Source organism: Schistocerca cancellata, chromosome 4 (genome assembly GCF_023864275.1).
Source record: "Schistocerca cancellata isolate TAMUIC-IGC-003103 chromosome 4, iqSchCanc2.1, whole genome shotgun sequence".
Lineage (NCBI taxonomy): Eukaryota > Metazoa > Arthropoda > Insecta > Orthoptera > Acrididae > Schistocerca > Schistocerca cancellata.
Genome location: NC_064629.1, coordinates 887,640,084 through 887,659,825, shown reverse-complemented (window position 1 = coordinate 887,659,825; position 19,742 = coordinate 887,640,084).

The following is a 19,742-nucleotide window of genomic DNA, read 5'->3' as shown; positions in this document are numbered from 1 at the left end:
CTACCCTTCGCCGTCGGCGAGTGGGAGGATAATACACCGCATCCAAGTCAATCACTGCCGGCCCTGAATCGGAATTGTCTACGCAGGAGGAACCCACAGCGAAAGCGACCGACCCACGTCAGCAAGACCGGGCGTAACGGGAGACAAGTCATGTGAAACTACCTACGGGTTCAGCTTCTCTAAGAGCAAAGAAGTAGGGCCAGCGTAGGGAGAGTGAGGAAAGGGAACGGGAGCTGCAGTGATTTAACAAATGAAATGAACTGAACAGGCGACAACGGAGTGTACAGAAAGTGTTCCCTCCTCTTGAGAGTTGTAGAGGAAACATCGGCGGAAATCGAAAGGGCACGACAACCCCTCATCTCAAATGCTGGCTCAATAGTCCTGACTTGATCCCTACGAGGTTCAGAGTGGGTGGGGGGGGGGGCAGGACAGGTGAAAAGATATCAGTAGTTTCCTCATCCTGTTTATGGCGCCTCTTACTGTGGATCACTTGTGCATCCGCGTGATGGGCAGTCGCATCAAAATCCGTTTGCGGTCGTAACGGCTGAAAGTCGCACTCAGTGAAATTCAAATCCACCCGGTGGGCATCATTAGCAGAAGACTGGCCAGCCCCTGATTCAGTTCTATTGTTAACGAGGTCTGACACCGTTAACTTAACGCCGCTATTCAAAAGAAGCTTGCAAAACAAAAACCGTTCTCAGACAAATAGTACGAAGGTGACCACTCTCGTTACACAAAAAACTCGTCCCCACCTTGCCACTGTATGTAACGTGTATACGGTAACTACATACTTGTAAATGAGACGGGATATTCCGTTTCACCTGTATTTCTACTGAACGAATTCCGCTGTAACATGGAAACCTGTTCCGGCTGGACCATAGTTCAATGTGAATAATGTTAAACTCACCTTACTTAAGCAAAGCGTCTTTAAGGTAAACATTATTTACCTCGGAAGGCTGGTTAAACATAAGGACATTCGTGTAATCAGTGTCAACGTTCGCAAGGATAATTCTACTGAGTCATCTCTGTGACGGAAAGGAACCTGGGACCCATGTTAAAGCATTAATTAGTCTGCTTGTAAGGAATTCATAAATTTAACAAAGACAACGTGAAGTTCGGTGTCAAAATACGCTGCGTGTGCCTGAACCGAAGTCAAACCAAATTATCAACTAACAATTCGTTGATTTCCAGAGAAGTTGGCTGCATATGACAGGTCAAATTACGAAAAGAGAAACTCAACCTACCTTTACGTGGAATAGACCTGGACGCCAAGGAAACAAAAGAAGCTGACAACGCCACTACCAAGTGTACTGTTAAAGGAACACAAAGACAAATTCGACATAGGGTATACACTCAAAAAGCACAATAGTTCACGTGACTTTCAATACTCGTAGCGCTTTGACGGAGCAGAAGTAAACAATGTCCTATCCGTACGGCATCGCAACGTAGCTGGCCACTAGACCACCAGCCATGACACATAATTGTTAATAAGGAGATGTTAAATAAAATCAGTGTTTTAACGAGTGCAGTAAAATGCTAAACAAGGAAACAATACTAGAAACCATGACAAGCCGTATAAAGTATATGTGGTACATGCAAGACTTGCTCACAAAGTAACTGATAGCGTTATGTGAGACAGAATAACAAACAAAAATCCAATTAAGAAATCACACAACGTTCTGAAACGTGTACATCTAAGACAAAATAAACTAACTATGTCTTGCATAATGCTGAAAACCAGTCAGCTAATAAGCTAGGTGGTCTTATTTTTCATCCAAGCAGACCGAATCTTCCAAGGCATATATATTCCAGTTGTGTGAATGTTTGTGCTGTCATTCCGCCGGTTACCACGCTTTCTGCACTACACTAATTTGGTAGCGTGTGTTGGTTATTCCGTTTGACGTGACCGTAGAAGCTACTGAAAGCAAGACATAACCTAAGATAATCTATCCCAGTCGTTTCGGTGTTCTCTCGAATCAGGTACTTCCTGTAGTAGCAAACTTTTTTCGTTTGTTATGACTTGGTGCTGTTTATATCACCGAACCTTCTCTCCACAGTCATGTGATTTACAGATGTTTACCCGGAACACCTCCGCATCAAAAATTTTGTTTTTGCCGCTACCGTCGCAATGTTCCCGTTAACAGTGTATTGTTAAGACTCACATGTACTCAGTAATTAGCTTCTCGATAGTGGTCATACTTTCGACTACAGTTCTCTTCATTGTGCTCCTGCCTGTAGTCGTTTACCTATCACAAGAGTGAAAGGGACTCTGAACGTACAATTTGACATCTGCTGCAAGCGTTGTCATGATACAGCAGCTAACAAGCCACCGACCATTTTTCCTGTCTCCAACCCTGTCTGACTGGACGTCAACATAACACAGACCTTCTGGAGGCTCAGAACAAGATACGTCTGATCACGTCACAGCCAAATGAGAAACTAAAATTCGAAAATTAGATGTTCATATCAGGGTGTTCAACTTTTATTTAATGATGTCCTAATATTTTATTTCACGATTAAAAATGTTGAAAATTTCTCTCATGCTGAGAATTTACTTATTTTAGGCAATGAAAAACTTACATAATGGTCGTCGCATGAGACTGCAGTAGGTCGGAGAGACAACAGCGACTTGAGTAGGCGAGCCTTCCATACTACCAGAAACAAAGACACGTTGCAGCGTTCAGCAGACAACTATACAAAAATGCTTGATGGTAGATGACTGCACCACTGGTTAAAAGCGTGTGTGTAAGCTCATAAAAGGTAGTCTTTGCATGACGTTACTTAACTAGAAACTCAGTTTCCATATATGGTATTTAACATATCCAAATTTTTCACAAAATCTGTATTTACGACGTAGTAGTATGTGAACTAAAAATTGTTGTTTGTGTCTATAAAAATTCTGTAATATACAAGTGCTAAAATAACTGGCCTCACTTAATTTTCCCATCCCAAATGCATTGGACGTGACGAAATAAGTATTTATTTCGTCTGAAGATTATTTTCCTATATTTCCTTTATATCATACTAATTTCGAGTTGCAATCTTTCTATTTCATTCTGTGGCGACAAAAGAAAGTTATATGACGACATAGGTGATAGAGAATGATATAAGGCAAACAACAGTGATTGTTCGCGGACGGTGTTTACTAACTGTGTATACATGTACCGCATGTGCATACTACCACCACTCTCGTTATTTGTGCAATTTTATGAATTGTAACCGATTACAACGTCAATGATATCAAGAGACGCGCAATAGTGACGCAAGCATATAAATTTCATCAGTCGTTTGAGTCCCTTGACTAAATTCAACTTTGTGCTCTTTAATTTTCTTCGTTAAGTGGTGCCAAATTGTATTCAGTGACAGCTGTAGCTAAACGTTTTTATGCCTCTGATGACATATCTGGACATTTCAATTCATCAGTACATTGACTTCATCACCACTTGCTTACTATGGTAATTAAAAAACGATGAATAGTTTTGCTGACGCTATATGGAGACATTCAAAGAGTAGTTATTCAATCAATGCATGCAAAAGCAAATTCTTTTTTCTCTTTGCTATGTCCGATAGAGTCTCTGCAAAGTACGTTGTCATTTCGAACAACTCGCTCAATCCACAAACTACTCACATAAAACACAACACCACATACAGAGCCAACTTTCTGTCAAAAGAGAACCTTCTTGATTTTTTACTCTTGTTCTTTCACTTTCATAGTGATAGAAAGTGAGGATTAATTTAAGTTCTAGTGATACTTAAGTACTGAACCAAAAAGAAATCCAATGCGAAAGTGTAGGCTGAAATTTTCTTACGCATAGCTGCATTCTGACATCGGTAACAACTTTTTAGCTACAGAGTTAAAAGGGTCTCAAATTCAGCTCCACCAAGAGGTCTGAGTATTCAGTATTTTCTGAAAAATACAAACTCTAACACTGTTATAGGAATGTATTGAAAATCATTAGGAGATAGGTTATTTGTACCTCACTTGGCGGCGAAATACGACGATAGCTGGATTTCTGTACTCCATTTGGTGCAAGCCACAATGGATCCTCAAATTAAATATCACAGTATTATTTCCACATATAAATTCTCTGGATTACTGTTACATATCAGTACATGTAGCTCATTTATTTGCATTACTGCTGTAACTTATAGGTTAAGATACACTTTATATATACAACACGACTGTGTGTTCTCAAATTAAGTGACTTAATGTAAATTCCATCTCCAAATTGTGTATAATACTCATCAAAATACCTAAAGATATTGGCATTTTGATATCAGACCTACTTCAGGATATGTTTCACCGGTGGTACTAAAACAAACTTTCGAGGAAGGCTGTGACATTTAAAATCAGAGCTACGATGTTACGACTTTTTAAAAAGTTTACAGGCTCTGTATCCTTTCGTTTTAAATATTAAGTTGTAACAGCTCAGTCCTAGGTCAGATCTAGAACATATTCAGCCAAAGATTTACCAACACTTTAGCGCAACAAAGCTTACTAAAAATGATGCGTTTTGGAGAGGTTTTTAATGTAGCAGTTAAACAGCATATTTTCGAAATACACAAGTGTAACTACGAAAAGCACTAAATACAACATGTTAATATCGTAAGCACTTAGCTCAACATGGCGGAGCTCGGCCTGCTTTACATGATACTATAAGTCTCAGGACTAGTAATGTCTTTGTGCAATGTTCCGCATAGAGGAGAGTTCGATCTCTGCTCACGGACGAAAATTTGACCTATGCACCAATTTAAAATAGCACCTTAAAAAACCCAAACAGTGTGTGCAGTTTTTATATAACGGTACAAAGCACACGTTGTTGGTACAACTGCCGTAACTTACAGATTAAGCTTACGACAATAGTACGATTTTTGTGGCAAGGGAAAATAGCAATTTATCGTTATCCTGATCATCATCATTAGTCACTTTACTCTTTGCTGTATACCTTCACCTCATTTCTTTATTCATGTCTTAAGTAACGAAACCTTCGACTAGTCGTCACCACACCTCGAAGGCATCAGTTCCAATCTTCTCACTAGCTTTCACAGTCCAGGTCCCACTGCCGTAAAAGAAATCAGGGAACACGAATGATTCCATCAAGTGCATCTTAGTTGTTTTGGACAGTTCCCTCGTACTGCAACGTCGTTGTGAGTTAAACTATTGTGGGTCAGCCAAGAAAGTTTCCTCGTTTTGTTTCATTATCACACTTTCCTGTGCTACTGATCGGAGATACTATATATACACAATCAAATACCTATTCCTTTAGGCATCCTTTAAGTTTGATTTTATCTAACCCTTACAGGTTAACAACCATTAGTTTGGCTTTTTTCATGAGTATCTTTAGAACTAAATTTAAACTGACGGTCTTCACTCTGCAGAACAGATCATTAATTCTTTCCTCACTTTCTAGAATGATGGCAGTATCATCCGCAGAGATCGATGATTTTCCTGCCGCCAATTGAGATTCTATCATCCCAGCCACACACTGCGCACTTTACGACCAAAAATTGTATGTATAATTTGTAAAAACAGGTAAGGATTTCTCTATAATGTTGTACAACATGACATGTGTCACTTTTTCGAATTTCTAATCTAACTTGCAGGTTAAACTACACATGACGATGGCTGACTTATGTTGTTGCACAGTGGAAACTGCACGGTAGTTGAATAAAATAACATATTGAACAGTAGTTTCAAAAGATGAATTTGGTGCATATTTGTATAGCTAAGAAACGGTTTTGCTATTCTCTCAACTAAGTACCTTTAACTACTTTTCAAAGTCAGCTAAACATAGTGACCCCATGCTAGGGTACTAATCTCACTTTGCAGCAGAAAACGTTTGTCACATTTTGCTGATAATGCCAACTTACGCAGTCGCACAGTCAAAACTATGTGCACCTTGAATCTAATTATATACTGAATAGTTGATATATCAACGTTATTTTAATCAGAGTCGTATAGGTAAGGAACTAAGGTAGCTATGCTTTGAATTATTCACTCTGAATTGCTTCCCAATGTCAGCCAAACATTATAGAGACACAATGGGAAGGTATTAACTTCATCTTTCAGTACTAAACGTTTGTCATATTCTCTGATAATGCTTGCTAATGCTGTTTTACGGTGGAAACTACGTAACACATCAATGAGAGAACATAAAAAGCAGTGTCTTTAACATCTGAATTTAATACACATACATGTAAGTAAAAAGCGAGTGTTCCTTTACTATCAGCTTCACACTTTAAATTACTCTTCAACGCCAGCCAAACATTATGGTGATTCCATGCTAGGGCATTAACTTCATTTTCAATACAAACCGGTTGACATATTCTTCCGATAATGCTAACTTACGATGTTGCACAGCGGAAACTAGATGTCCACTACAAGACCGCCACATTTATACATAATGTTGCAATCCTTTTTAAGTACATTCAAATGTCCATGGAGGCTTTTAAACAGAGTTTACATGTATCTTCTAATATAGTAAACTTCCCTTGATCTACCATTTATTGCGAGTACTCCAAATGCAGTCACTTTCCTTTAGTATCTACAGTACATGCTGATATCTTGTATTCCCCAGACCTATCCCTATTACCGTGTTTAAAGTAATCCTTAAGCCTTTCTTTTGCATCTGTAACGGCTTGTTCCTTCTCTTATATCAGTTTACATTCTTCCTTTATAGTAATTGTTCTCATAAAATACTGCACTTTGCGTTTTTTTACATCGACGTTTTCGGTTCCCAGTTTCCTTTCGTGTTCATGTCACACATAACTTCACTTAAAAGAATAATTTCTGTAATAGGGAATGGATTAAGTCCATTCGATCCCTTTGTTCTTTTTCTTGAGATCTGCAGAATAATATTATTTTTGGGAGCCAGTTCTAATTAGGCAATATCTTTATTTTATGGTATTGCGGAGAACAATGTTCTGGACTCCAAAATAATATATTTCTCGAGCTGTGATATAACACCTACATTGACCTACTGGAGGTTACTGTTTGAACCTGTGTTGACAATTTCCACATAGTTCACAGGTCAGTAACGAAAACTTAGGTAGACGTGACACGTTTATAGTATTTTATCTCACTTGATGGTCTCGAAAGCTTTCTTGTACACCAACCGAATTTCATGTACCCTTCTTGCCTGCCCTGTAGGTAGAAAACTGCGAAACACGACACAGTTACTGTTCTGTAAGCTATCCGATTGTTTACACTGAACAGAAGCTATTGGCACAAGGAACAGCAGAGTAGATTTAGCCTTTAACACACATAGACAGTCCTCCACAAGATCAAACACACCATTCGTTCCCTAGTTATAAATCGTTGCCTCCATTCTTGTGGAATCAAATGAAATGAAGTGATCGTATGGCATTATTGGTCAGGAGACGCCATCTCAGGTTGTTTGGCCACCTAGTGCTAGACTTTTTATTTGATACCACTTAGGCGAGTCATGTAATCGTACGTTTTTTACCCCAGGAACATGTAAAAGCGCCTCATAGGGGTATGTAACGGTAAACTTCATAAAACTGAAGATCTACCACATTAAATATTCTATTCCAACTGTCTTATCCTTATTCAGAGTTACAATACCGTTTCCTTCACAGTCTCTATTTATTTATTTATTTACATCACTCGAGGATCATCTCACAATCATATAGGAGATGTTACAGTAATACATTAAAAACCAGTAGTTCAGAATATAGATAAACGATACACAGAACATTTACATGTGGTCTGTAAAGATAGGGATGGTGGTAGGTCGTAGCCTTAATGCACAAACCATCTTGGTGTTTGCCTGAAATGATTTAAGAAAACCATGGGAAACCTCAATAAGGATGACTAGATAGAGTGAATCCCTTCCTCCGGATTATGAGATCAGTAGCTTAACTGCTGTAGCACCTTATTCATTTGGCCCCTGTTGTCCTTGTCCTTTGATTTACACGCAAATACACTACGGTGGCAAAAGTCGAAGGATCCCTCCTAATATCGCATCGGACCTCCTTTTTCCCGGCGTAGTTCAGCTACTCGACGTGGTATAGACTCAACCAGTCTTTGGACCCAGTAGAAATATGAAGCCATGCTGCCTCCATAGCCGTCCATAATTGCGAATTTATATACGAACTAACCTCTCGATTATGTCCTATTAATGTTCGAGGGGATTGTTGTCGGGTGAACTGAATGAAGGAACTACTGTGCAGAATGTTCTGAGATAGTGCATTGTCGCCCATAAAAATTCCAACGTTGTTTGGGAACATGAAGTTCATGAATGACTGCAGATCGTCCCCAGGTAGACTAGCTTAACCATTCTCAGTTAATGACGGTTCAGTTGGACCAGAGGACCCAGTCCATTCCATGTGAACACAGCCAACTCCGCCACAAGCTTGCACAGTGCCTTGTTGACGACTTGGGTCTACGGCTTCATGAAGTCTATGCCACACTCGAACCTTACTATCAACTCTTATCAACTGAATTTGGGACTCGGTTTTCCAGTGGTCTAGGGTCCAACAGATAAGGTGACGAGCCCATAGGGGTGCCGCAGGCGGTGTCCTGCTGTTAGCGAAGGCTCTCGCATCGGTCGTCTGCTGCCATAGCCCGTTAAAGCCAAATTTCACCACAATGTCCTAACAGATACGTTCGCCGTAAGTTCCACATTGATTTCTGTGATTATTTTGCCACGAGTTGCTCGTCTGTTAACACCGACAACTCTACGGGAACGCTGCTGCTCCCGGTCGTTAAGTGTAGGCTGTGAGCCATTGCATTATCCGTGTGGTGATGCAGTGCCTGAAATTCGATATTATAGGACCACTGTTGACCCTCTGGATCTCTGAATACTGAATTACCAAATGATTTCGGAAATGCAATGTTCTAGGCGTCTAGCTCCAACTCATATTCAGCGTCTTGAGGCCATAAACGCATCGGAAACCCTTTCAAATCAATCACCTGAGTACGAATGAAAGCTGCGTCAATGCACTGCCCTTTTATACCTTGTGTACGCTATACTACCGCCATCTGTATACATGCATATCGCTATCCATTGACTTCTGTCACCACATTGTATATTCTGTTAACTAATAACAATAGTTTGGTCTTCATCGCCACACACACTAATGAAACCTACTGATGACTTCAGGGACGCGAAGATCCTGCTATGCCACTGTGATAAACCCAGCCCGTTTGGACATTCAGTTTCTGATCTGCCAACATTCAAGTACGTTCCAAGTTTCCTTCCCGCCCTCCCCTCTCTCCATCCGAAAAAGCTGCATTTGCAAGACGTTAGTAACGTGCGCATTAGTTATGCAAAACATTTTAGCTCCTTTCCGGACGAATATATTTCAACAGTGTCTTTCATACTGGCTCTAGTTCCATGATTATGTGTAGAAGTATTAGTGGAATACCAAGCCAAGTTGTCCCTGATGTTCACAACAGATAGGTAGAGGTACTTACCTGGTGCTGTAAGGATTCCCACTTCTCTGAATAGTTCTTCACAATGAACCGGTTACTGAGTCCCGTTATTATTTTCATGCCACTTTTATGCAAGCTGAAAATTATGTTCATGTTTCGTGCCTTAAATCCCCAGGAAAAATTCCCATATCTAAGAACTGGATGTATGTAGGTATAGTATGTCACCACAAGACAGTGGCTGTTAAAAACTGATGACAGAACCCTAGGAGCATAAAATGCCAATTACATTAGTTATGCCAGTGTGAACTGGTAATATCCATCCCATAGGCTTTGTGCTTGTTACACAATCTATAGATTTATCATCTATGCATGATGTGACACAGTTTTTTCCCACTTTATGCTAAGGTGTATACCGTTCGTTTACTTTACGTTCAATGTCAATTTATTACTTACTGTTCAACAGTAAACATCTTCGAGGCTTTATTTGCATTCTCTAGTAGGAGCTCTGGTGTTTTATCATTGTCTATGACGCAGATATCATCAGCAAAGAGAACTTTTTCTCTTATACTACCTGGAAAGTCATATATATATATGTATATATAAACTACACACAACACACTACTTTGTGGGGCACATATATTTATGTTTCTTGCGTAATAAATGTTTTACTAAAAACTGATCTGTAGATGAGTGGACTACCTCTGCCTTTTGCACCCTGCGGTCTAGGATATACTGGAACCATTTGTTCTTTATTACTATTACACCTGACGCTTCTAGCTTGTTTAGCAGCATTTTATTGTTATGAGTATGGTTCTGAGCACCATGGGACTTAACTTCTGAGGTCGCAGTCGCCTAGAACTTAGAACTACTTAAACCTAACCAACCTAACCGTAGGCTCCAGACTGTAGCGCCTAGAGCCCGCTCGGCCACCCCGGCCGGCTTAGGAGTATGAAAAGCCTTTGATAAGTCTATGAATATGCCTGAAACACAGTCATCCCTGTTGAGCGCTTCAAGTATCAGGTTTTTGAACTCAGTAGTGGCCGATATTGTACTACACTCAATTCAGAAATCAAACTGTGCTCCGTTCTACAGTCTGTAATTTTGAAACGTTCTACGTTACCTTTCCCTAGTACGGGCACAAATCGTGCCTGCTTTATGATCGCTAGAAAAATATCTGAAGTAAAATACCCAATTACTACGTTTCTAAATGAGGCTGGTATGCTGTCGGATGCACCTCTTTAGAACAGCAGCTGAAACCTCATCTTAACCTGCTGACTTCTCACTTTTTAAGTTCAGTATCTTCCTCCTGACTTCAGACACTGTTATGGCAGACAACATCATCGTGCTTGCTAAGTGGGTCATTGTGGCTTGTACGTGTGTTTTAGGAAGATTTTGCTGCAACTTCTTCGCAGTACGAGAGAAACTGTCATTCACAAAATTTTCAATTCCTAAGAATCTTCTATGACGCATCAGATATCTTTTATTTTTATGTTATTAAACTTCTGCGTGTCTTTTCAGTTTCTTGTCTTACGACATCCCTCACTACTTTGCTTTTATTATCTGCGTTAAATATTTTTGGCATTGATTGATCTTTTGCGGCAAGTAGTAACTTCCTTTATATTTTTTATAGCCGTGACAGTAATCTACGAGCAGTGGATTAGGGCAGTGCTTTTTCAAGGAATTTAAGTGTCTGGGAGGGCTTGCTAATATCCCTAGTTATTAATTTATCTTCTATAGCTGCTGTTGTAGAAGTGATTATTTATGGAAACGTCTCCTGACAGAAGTCATAGTTGGATATTAGGTAGTCACATAACTGAATTTTGTTAAAAGTCTCTAGCAAAATTTTGAATTACATTAACCTGATCCATAAGGTAATAGTCTTTTACACGCAGTTGCTGCAGTATCCTAGGCAGCTAATCTCAGAGAAACAAATAACTGGTTAACTGTTAATTACACAACACATTTCCTCCTGTCACATTATAGAACACAGTTTCTGTAATTTCTCTCGGCAGTGCACTTGTACACAGCTGTCATCCTCTGACTGCAACTTGATAGATGTGCATTACGCATCTTTGTAATACGAGAAGAAAGATACATGCAAGTCTTAGCATATCAACAAGCCTCGAATTGTGTGAGACCCTGACGATTATACATACGTACCCATCTTAGCACAGTCCCCCTGACGTCATGTGTGTGCAGTTCCCCTCCCCCTCCAAACCTCACCAGCAAGCCGCTTCACGTCTGGGGTTAAAGTATCTGTTGCTGAACATGCAACACATATTATCTTGGCTGTAGCTATTACTAGTATTTAGAAGATGATTATGAAGGCCGGCCGGAGTGGCCGAGCGGTTAGATGCGCTGCAGTCTGGAACCGCACGACCGGTACGGTCGCAGGTTCGAATCCTGCCTCGGGCATGGGTGTGTGTGATGTCCTTAGGTTAGTTAGGTTTAAGTAGTTCTAAGTTCTAGGGGACTTATGACCTAAGATGTTGAGTCCCATAGTGCTCAGAGCCCTGTGAACCATTTTTATGACCACAGCAGTTGAGTCCCATAGTGCTCAGAGCCATTTTTGATTATGAAAAAAAACGAGATATATTTCATAAAATTTTAGAGAGCCCTGCTAGTAAGTTAGATAGTTACTTGTTCAAATGGTTCTAATGTCTCTGAGCACTATGGGACTTAACATCTGAGGTCATCAGTCCTCTAGAACTTAGAACTACTTAAACCTAACTAACCTGAGGACAGCACACACATCCATGCCCGAGGCAGGATTCGAACCGGCGACTGTAGCGATAGCACGGTTCCAGACTGAAGCGCCTAGAACTGCTCGGCCACACCGGTCGGCCTAGTTACTTGTTCCAAGGTCACGACGAAACTTCTGTTGTGCAATGTTCCAAAAAAAGGAAAAAAATATAATGACATAGAACTCTTATGTTCAAGTAAACAAAAATATAGTGTTTATATGGGTTCAAAAATGGTTCAAATGGCTCTGAGCACTATGGGACTTAACATCTGTGGTCATCAGTCGTTTATATGGGCGCATGGTGGCTGTTTACAGGATATTTTTGGAGACTACTTACGTCTACTCAAAAGTTACTCTGTGGTACAGGAGGCGCAGTTAAGAGAAGAATCTTCAAACCCCATTTGAAAACACATCTGTCACCTATGAGACATTTTATTTGGATAGGGAGATTGCCAATGTGTTTGTAACTACATATTTTGCCCTTTCTCTACCAAAATTAGATCCATGAAAGGGTAATGCAGATAATTTTACCATCCAGTATTATGCTCATGAATTTATCTGTTACTCTCAAAGCCAGACAGACTGATGATAACAAATTTCATAAGTGAGTAAATGTGCTGTGAGGCTGTGGGTAATATACCCAGCTGATTGAAGATACAAGTGCAAGATTGTGTGTATGAACCCCAAACATAGTTCTAATTACTTTATTTTTTGCAATGAATAATTCTTGCCTACGTGTAGAGCTACCGCAGAATATTATACTTTAAGATAACAGTGAACGGAAATATGCAAATAAATAAATAAACAAAATAAAGTAAAAAAACTTTAATTTACTGACTTCTGTAAATCTAAAATCGGCAATTATTCTTATGGCGAAAGCAGCCTTACCTAAACATTTTAGCAGGTCCACTACATGGTTTTTACAGCTTAAGCTGGCACCATCGTTCTGGTCAGTAGATGTTGCAGCCTTCCTCGAAACTTTGTTTTCGTACCACCAATGGTAGGCAGCCTCAATTAGATCTAAGATCAAAATGCCTATGTCTTTAGGTTCTTCGATGAATATTATATACAGTTTTGACGTGGGGCCACATTATGTCTCTTAATTTGAGGGCACTTAGGCACACAGTAGTGTTAAGCGTACCTTAATCTGTAAGTTACAGCAGTAGTGTAAATAAACGAGCCACATATATTTTGTAGCGTTATAGAACAATAAAGCAGAGAATTTAGGTGTGGAAATAACATTGTGATATTTAATTTGAGGATCTATTGCGCCTTGTACCAAGTAGAGAGATAAGGTCGAGTAGTAGTCGTATTTGAGTAACAAGTGAAGTACACAGAACATGGTGGCCGACTCGGAGAACATACTGATTGGGTGTTCCATTTTAATGGCTGGGAAAACGCTGGGCTCTGATTACGAGAGCAGTTTTAATGGTTGGTGAAAAGTTCCTATTTCCAGCAAAGAGTTGTGGCTTAAGAAGGAGCCTGCACCAACACCAACTCTCACTGTCCAACCTGCAGCTACAGTATGCGTAGGCAGCCAGGGCAGGCGATGTGAGGAGGGCGGCAGCATGTGCACCTCGGCACTGTGGGAGCCTAACGAGAGCGAGAACCCCCGTCGACGTACTACTCAAACTCACCAATTCTTCCTGGCTATGCCAATTTCCTCCACTACAATCAGACCAAGAGTCAAGGAGCAACGATATGTTTTCATCTTAAATTGACGAAAATAATTTCCATATTGCCTACGAGAGATTTTCAGCCATTTTGACAATATTTCTTGTCTCCGTTGGAGATGTTCAATCAACGTCAGACTGGTAAGCACCTTGATGCAGTCCTTATTGAACGATGGGTTAGTGCACTCATCAAGAGTGTGCATATAATGGTCGATGTTCTGTACATAAAAGCTATATCCCAGCTATTCGTGAAATCTCTAGTCCTGGTACTAAAACGACTCTAAATAGGAAGAGGTCGTCGTAATGCCATCATATTTCGAACAGGTAATTTTTTGCTGATTAGGGAGCAAGTTTTGAATCCAAGTACATTTTTCATGTAACGAGATCTGAGGAAGTATGAGATAATTTCAATAAACCGTTGGTGAGAAATTCGTATTTATTCTTTAAACAACACTACGGCCGTTTTCCTCATTCTTGCACAACCTGTGTTCTGTCCATCATAATGTTTAAATCTGTGTCTTCCACACGAAGTACGCAATAAAGTTAAAAAGTACGTCCTTATACAAGTGCGCGAATCTTGTACGGCTGCAGACTTTTCCGCATTATAAAAGCACTGCAGAATGCCGCTCCGTTAGCGGATGACACGCGAGGGACGCAGCTCCGGACGTGACGTCACGGCGCCTCGTTACGGAGCACAGCCTTCTCCTCTCTCCTGTTAAAAGCCGCTCCTGCCGCACAAAGCTCTCAATAGCCTTAGCGAAAATAGCCTACTGCACACTGCTAGGGCACCCTTCTACGGCTGGCTCGCACAAATTCTGCGCGCCAATTTCATCCGATTTTATACACAGGAGAGAAAGAATATTCGAAGTTGATGTCCTTTCGTATAAGGAACACGAGCTCGGACATATGATGAACAATATCGGATGTGGCGTTGTTTAAGGAACTATCCTGCCTTTCGCTTCAGATGATGAAGGGACACCCAGGAAACCTAAAGGGGATCTGAAGCACGCTCATCCGGAATTTTAACCGCAGAGGCACGTCACTCTATATAACAAACAGCTGTTCACGAAAATGTCCCATCTTGCCACCTAGTGGCACTGCTTACGCCTAGATGCCCACATTAGCACGTTAATATGATAACAATGCATTTTGTGTTTCCCCATACGGTTCATAAATGTGGGAGCTGATATTCCATAAATAAATACTGGGACATTTGTGATTACCACGATTCCCCTTATTGAGTTGCAAAGAAAGGTATCCAACCAAATTACTATGACACCTAACTGTTGCACGTGGCTTCAGTTCTCACCGGATGACCTTACCGCTAATAATTCTTCGGTTTATAGTACACCGACATTTTACAACACCCCTACCTTGAAATATGCAGCCGTCTAAATGTGTGAATAGGATCAGTTACCGATAAACGCGTTCCTATTACGTTTGAAGTGTCATTGTAGGTGTTTTTTCCTTATACAGTATACGTTATAACCTCGCATGCTAGACTTTTCATGACAATTACTAATGAAGATATCAGACCAATCAGATGGCACAGTCACTACGACACTACACTCGTATCCAGGAGGTACAAGGTTACACCCATCAACCACCTTTACTGATTCAGGTTTTCCTTTGTTTCCGTAAGCTACATGAGAAGAATTTGGGTGAGTACCTTCATTAAAGCACACTTCTTCGATAGCCTTGTCAATGCAAGCTAGCGCATACTCTCCATGACGCAGTAAAATCCAATGTTCCTTTTATCCTACCTTCAAGATAAAATATATGTCCTGCTTTCCAGAATCCACATCCATGTGCCACAAATGTGGAAATACTTTTCTCCAGACGCCTCTCAGCTGATAATCACAGAACTCTGTAGCATTACAGTTTATTGGTACACAATTTAATTTTCATACCCTCTTGTATTTTGCAGATTTGACTTGAAGACATCTTAATGTGTCTTACGTGATCCAGGATAAGATTTTTACATTTCAGTGAATCAGTATGCGCAGACGTTTGTTCAGATTTACATTACAGTGTCACTAAGATAATGTAATAGGCAATATACGTCCCTGGTATTTTCCGGGACTTAGGCGCTAACCTATGCTTATGCTGCTAAAGGAGCACTCTGTATCTGCATCCACGTTTACATCCACTGTATAAAAGTAAAGAAAGACAGTGCTTGTAAATAAAGAGCTAAATTAAGAACGGGTAAATGCGCTTCTGAATGTGTCCTTTCGGAACAGTGATTGTAAACTGAGTGCTCATAAAACACAAGAAGGACTTTCCCATTTGAATACGCCGGAATGTTGCGACTAGATACTTTGTGTGCTACGAGCGTAGAGACAATATGTTACAAGTACATGTGCACTCAACATGGGAACACGTCGTGAGTTAACCGACATTGAACGTGAAATGACAATCCTTGCAAGACATATTGGTCACATTGTCTTGGGTGGATCTTTAATATTTCAGAGAGAATTTGACCACACGCGTAAACCGCCGCACACGACGATTTCCAGTGTTTGACCAACGGACGCGACGTCACCTGCGCACAGCCATACATTGTCTATTGATACTCACACCGCCGTCGGTTTGAATGTGGGGATGAAGGAACACATTGTACGAGGAGTGTCTACACCGCATACGCTACAGCAGCCGACGTGATGCAGTAGCTTCCGGTCGTATTAGGCTACTCGGTGTTCGTACAGCATAAGGGTCTGCATTCAAAATTTCATGTAATGTACTTGAAGGTGTGAAACCAGTTCGCACACATCCGGTGGTCGAATGTCCACAGTCAATGGCATTTTACACAGCCCGTAGAGTCCTGAAAGTAATCTTGCCTTTATCCTAGTGGGAGAAATATCAGTAGATGTGATGTACATGTACAGACAAACAATTCACTACAATTTCAGAAAAATTGCATGGTTTATTCAAGGGAAAGAGTTTAAAAAATTAGGAAAGTGAATGACGCGTTGGTCCACTTTTGGTCCATATGCTTGCAAACATTCACCTTGTCACTGACTGAAGAGTTCTTGGTTGTCCTCCTGAAGAACATCGAGACAAAGTCTCTTCAACTTTCAGTTAGACTGACAAAATCCGGAGATGGTTTAAGGGCCTGCCCGTAATGCTCCAAATGTTCTCAACTGGGGAGAGATCCGGCTACCTTACTGGCCAACGTAGGGTTTGGCAAACACGAAGACAAGCAGCAGAAACTCTCGCTGTGTGCGAGCGGGAATTATCTTGCTGAAATGTAAGCCTAGGATGGCTTGCCACGAAGGGCAACAAAACGGGGCGTAGGATATCGTCGATACACCGCTATGCTGTAAGTGTACCGCAGATGACAACCAAGAGGGTCCATCTATGAAATGAAATGGTGCCCTAGACCATCACTCCTGCTTACTGGGCCGTATGGCGGGCGATAATCGGTCTGGTATCCCACAACTGTGCGGGGCCTCTCCAGACACGTATTCGCTGGTCATTGGGGCTCAGTTCAAAGCGAGACTCACCACTGACGACAAGTCTACTAAATTCATTGAGATCCCAGGCCGAAGTCGCCCCGAAGAGCTATGGGATACCAAGCAGACTACGGCCCAACAAGCACCAGTGATGGCCTGTGGTGTCATTTCGTTTCATAGAAGGACCCCCCCCCCCCCCCCAATTCATTGTCATCCTCGGCGCCCTTACAGCACATTGCTGGGTGGATGATATTTTACTCCTCGGTTTGTTTCCCTTCGTGGGAAGCCATCCTGGTCTTACATTTGAGCAAGATAATACCTGGGCGTCAGCAGACGGTGAGAGAGAGTTTCTACTGCTGGTCTTCGTGCTTGCCAAACCCTAACTTGGCCAGTAAGGTCGCTTTATCTCTCACCAGTTGGTAGAATTTGAAGCATTATAGGCTGAGCACTTCAGCTAGCTCGCGATTTTGACGATATAACGTGTCATTTGGAGACAATTAGGCATGATATCCCTCAGAATGACACACTACAATACTACCAAACAGTGCTAAGCCGAATACCTGCTTGAATTAAGAGTCAGGGGTGGACGTACTCTTTATTGACTTTCCCAATGTCTGAAGCTCTTCCTCTTGAAAGAATCACCCAGCTTTTCTGAAATTATACTAACTTGTTTGTCGCTTCATGTACGTCATATGTATCGAACTCCGTTCCATTCAGATAATTCCTTAGTGGTGCGTCGCTTTTTTTTTTTTTTTTTTTGCTTAGGTTGTATATGTGGTCGTTCTATGCGTTCATACAAGTTTCCACTAATGAGTTATCTTGTAATTTAGAAAGTCTCCACGTCTCGTTACGTTAACCTGGACTAGGACGAGGCGCAGATTTCTGTCAGAACTGTACTGACTGTGTAAAATGACATGGACTGTGGAAATTCGATCACTAGATGTGTGGTACACACCTTCTAGTACATTATATCATCGTGTGTCGTTAATTCTGACTGCAGACTAAGAAGAGCTTGTGCAAACAGTTTGGTTGTCCTCCAGTAGCAAGAGCTTATAGGATTTCTCCCAGGTACAAACCGGAAGTCATTTAACAAAAAATGGTTCAAATGGCTCTGAGCACTATGGGACTCAACTGCTGTAGTCATAAGTCCCCTAGAACTTAGAACTACTTAAACCTAACTAACCTAAGGACATCACACACATCCATACCCGAGGCAGGATTCGAACCTGCGACCGTAGCGGTCGTGCGGTTCCAGACTGTAGCACCTTTAACCGCTCGGCCACTCCGGCCGGCAGTCATTTAATGCCTATGCCCCACCACTAGTTCCTTACCCTGGTTGGTACGATGACAGGAACAGCGACTGCTTCGCGAAAGTTACGAAACATAGCATACGGCTATAGATACAGAGGTGCAAAAGTATTGTAGAAAATACAAAAAGTAATTTACTAGGCCGTCAACTGCTGTACCATATGCACATAGAATGACGCTTCACAATCTGAATGAGTCAACTCAAGCAAATGCCTAAGTGTAACACTTTTTATGGATGTGAAATTGACAGATCACTTAGAATATTGGTCAAGAGTGTGTGTGTGTGTGTTTGTGTGTGTGTGTGTGTGTGTGTGTGTGTGTGTGTCGTAGATATCGTTAAGACAAAATTACACTAATTAAAGTGTGCACAGAGTCATTTAAGCAGTAATTCATGGACAGGTGTCCGGGTTCGAGCAGATACACGGGAGCTCTAACGTTAGGTGCGCTATGGAGACCTTTAGGGAAGCAGCGTCCTCCTCATCCAAGATTTTGAGGAGGCCATGCCTGCGGCTGTCGAGGGTGCAGGATGCAGCAGCCTGCAAGTCACTGCCCATGGCGGCAGCAATGAGGACTGTTACATGGGTTCTAAGGGAATCCTCAGTTTCTGTGGGTGGCTGGCGGAGGTGGTGAAGACTGCTGGCCTCATTCACGGGTCGCAAGCAGAATTTACAATTTGCAGCATACAACCTATGGTCGATCGGGGTCCATTGTTTTGGAGTCGAGTGGAGAGTGTCAAGCAGAGGGTCTTTTGATTTTATGAAAATCTTGGCTGCTTATTTCTGGAATTGCGTGTTGGGGTGGAGACTGGTAGGACTCTCCTTAATAGGTGCGGAGTAAACTACACTATGGAGGCGCTTATATCGTTCTCGGAATCAAATATTTAGTGAGATATGGAACGTACACTCCTGGAAATTGAAATAAGAACACCGTGAATTCATTGTCCCAGGAAGGGGAAACTTTATTAACACATTCCTGGGGTCAGATACATCACATGATCACACTGACAGAACCACAGGCACATAGACACAGGCAACAGAGCATGCACAATGTCGGCACTAGTACAGTGTATATCCACCTTTCGCAGCAATGCAGGCTGCTATTCTACCATGGAGACGATCGTAGAGATGCTGGATGTAGTCCTGTGGAACGGCTTGCCATGCCATTTCCAC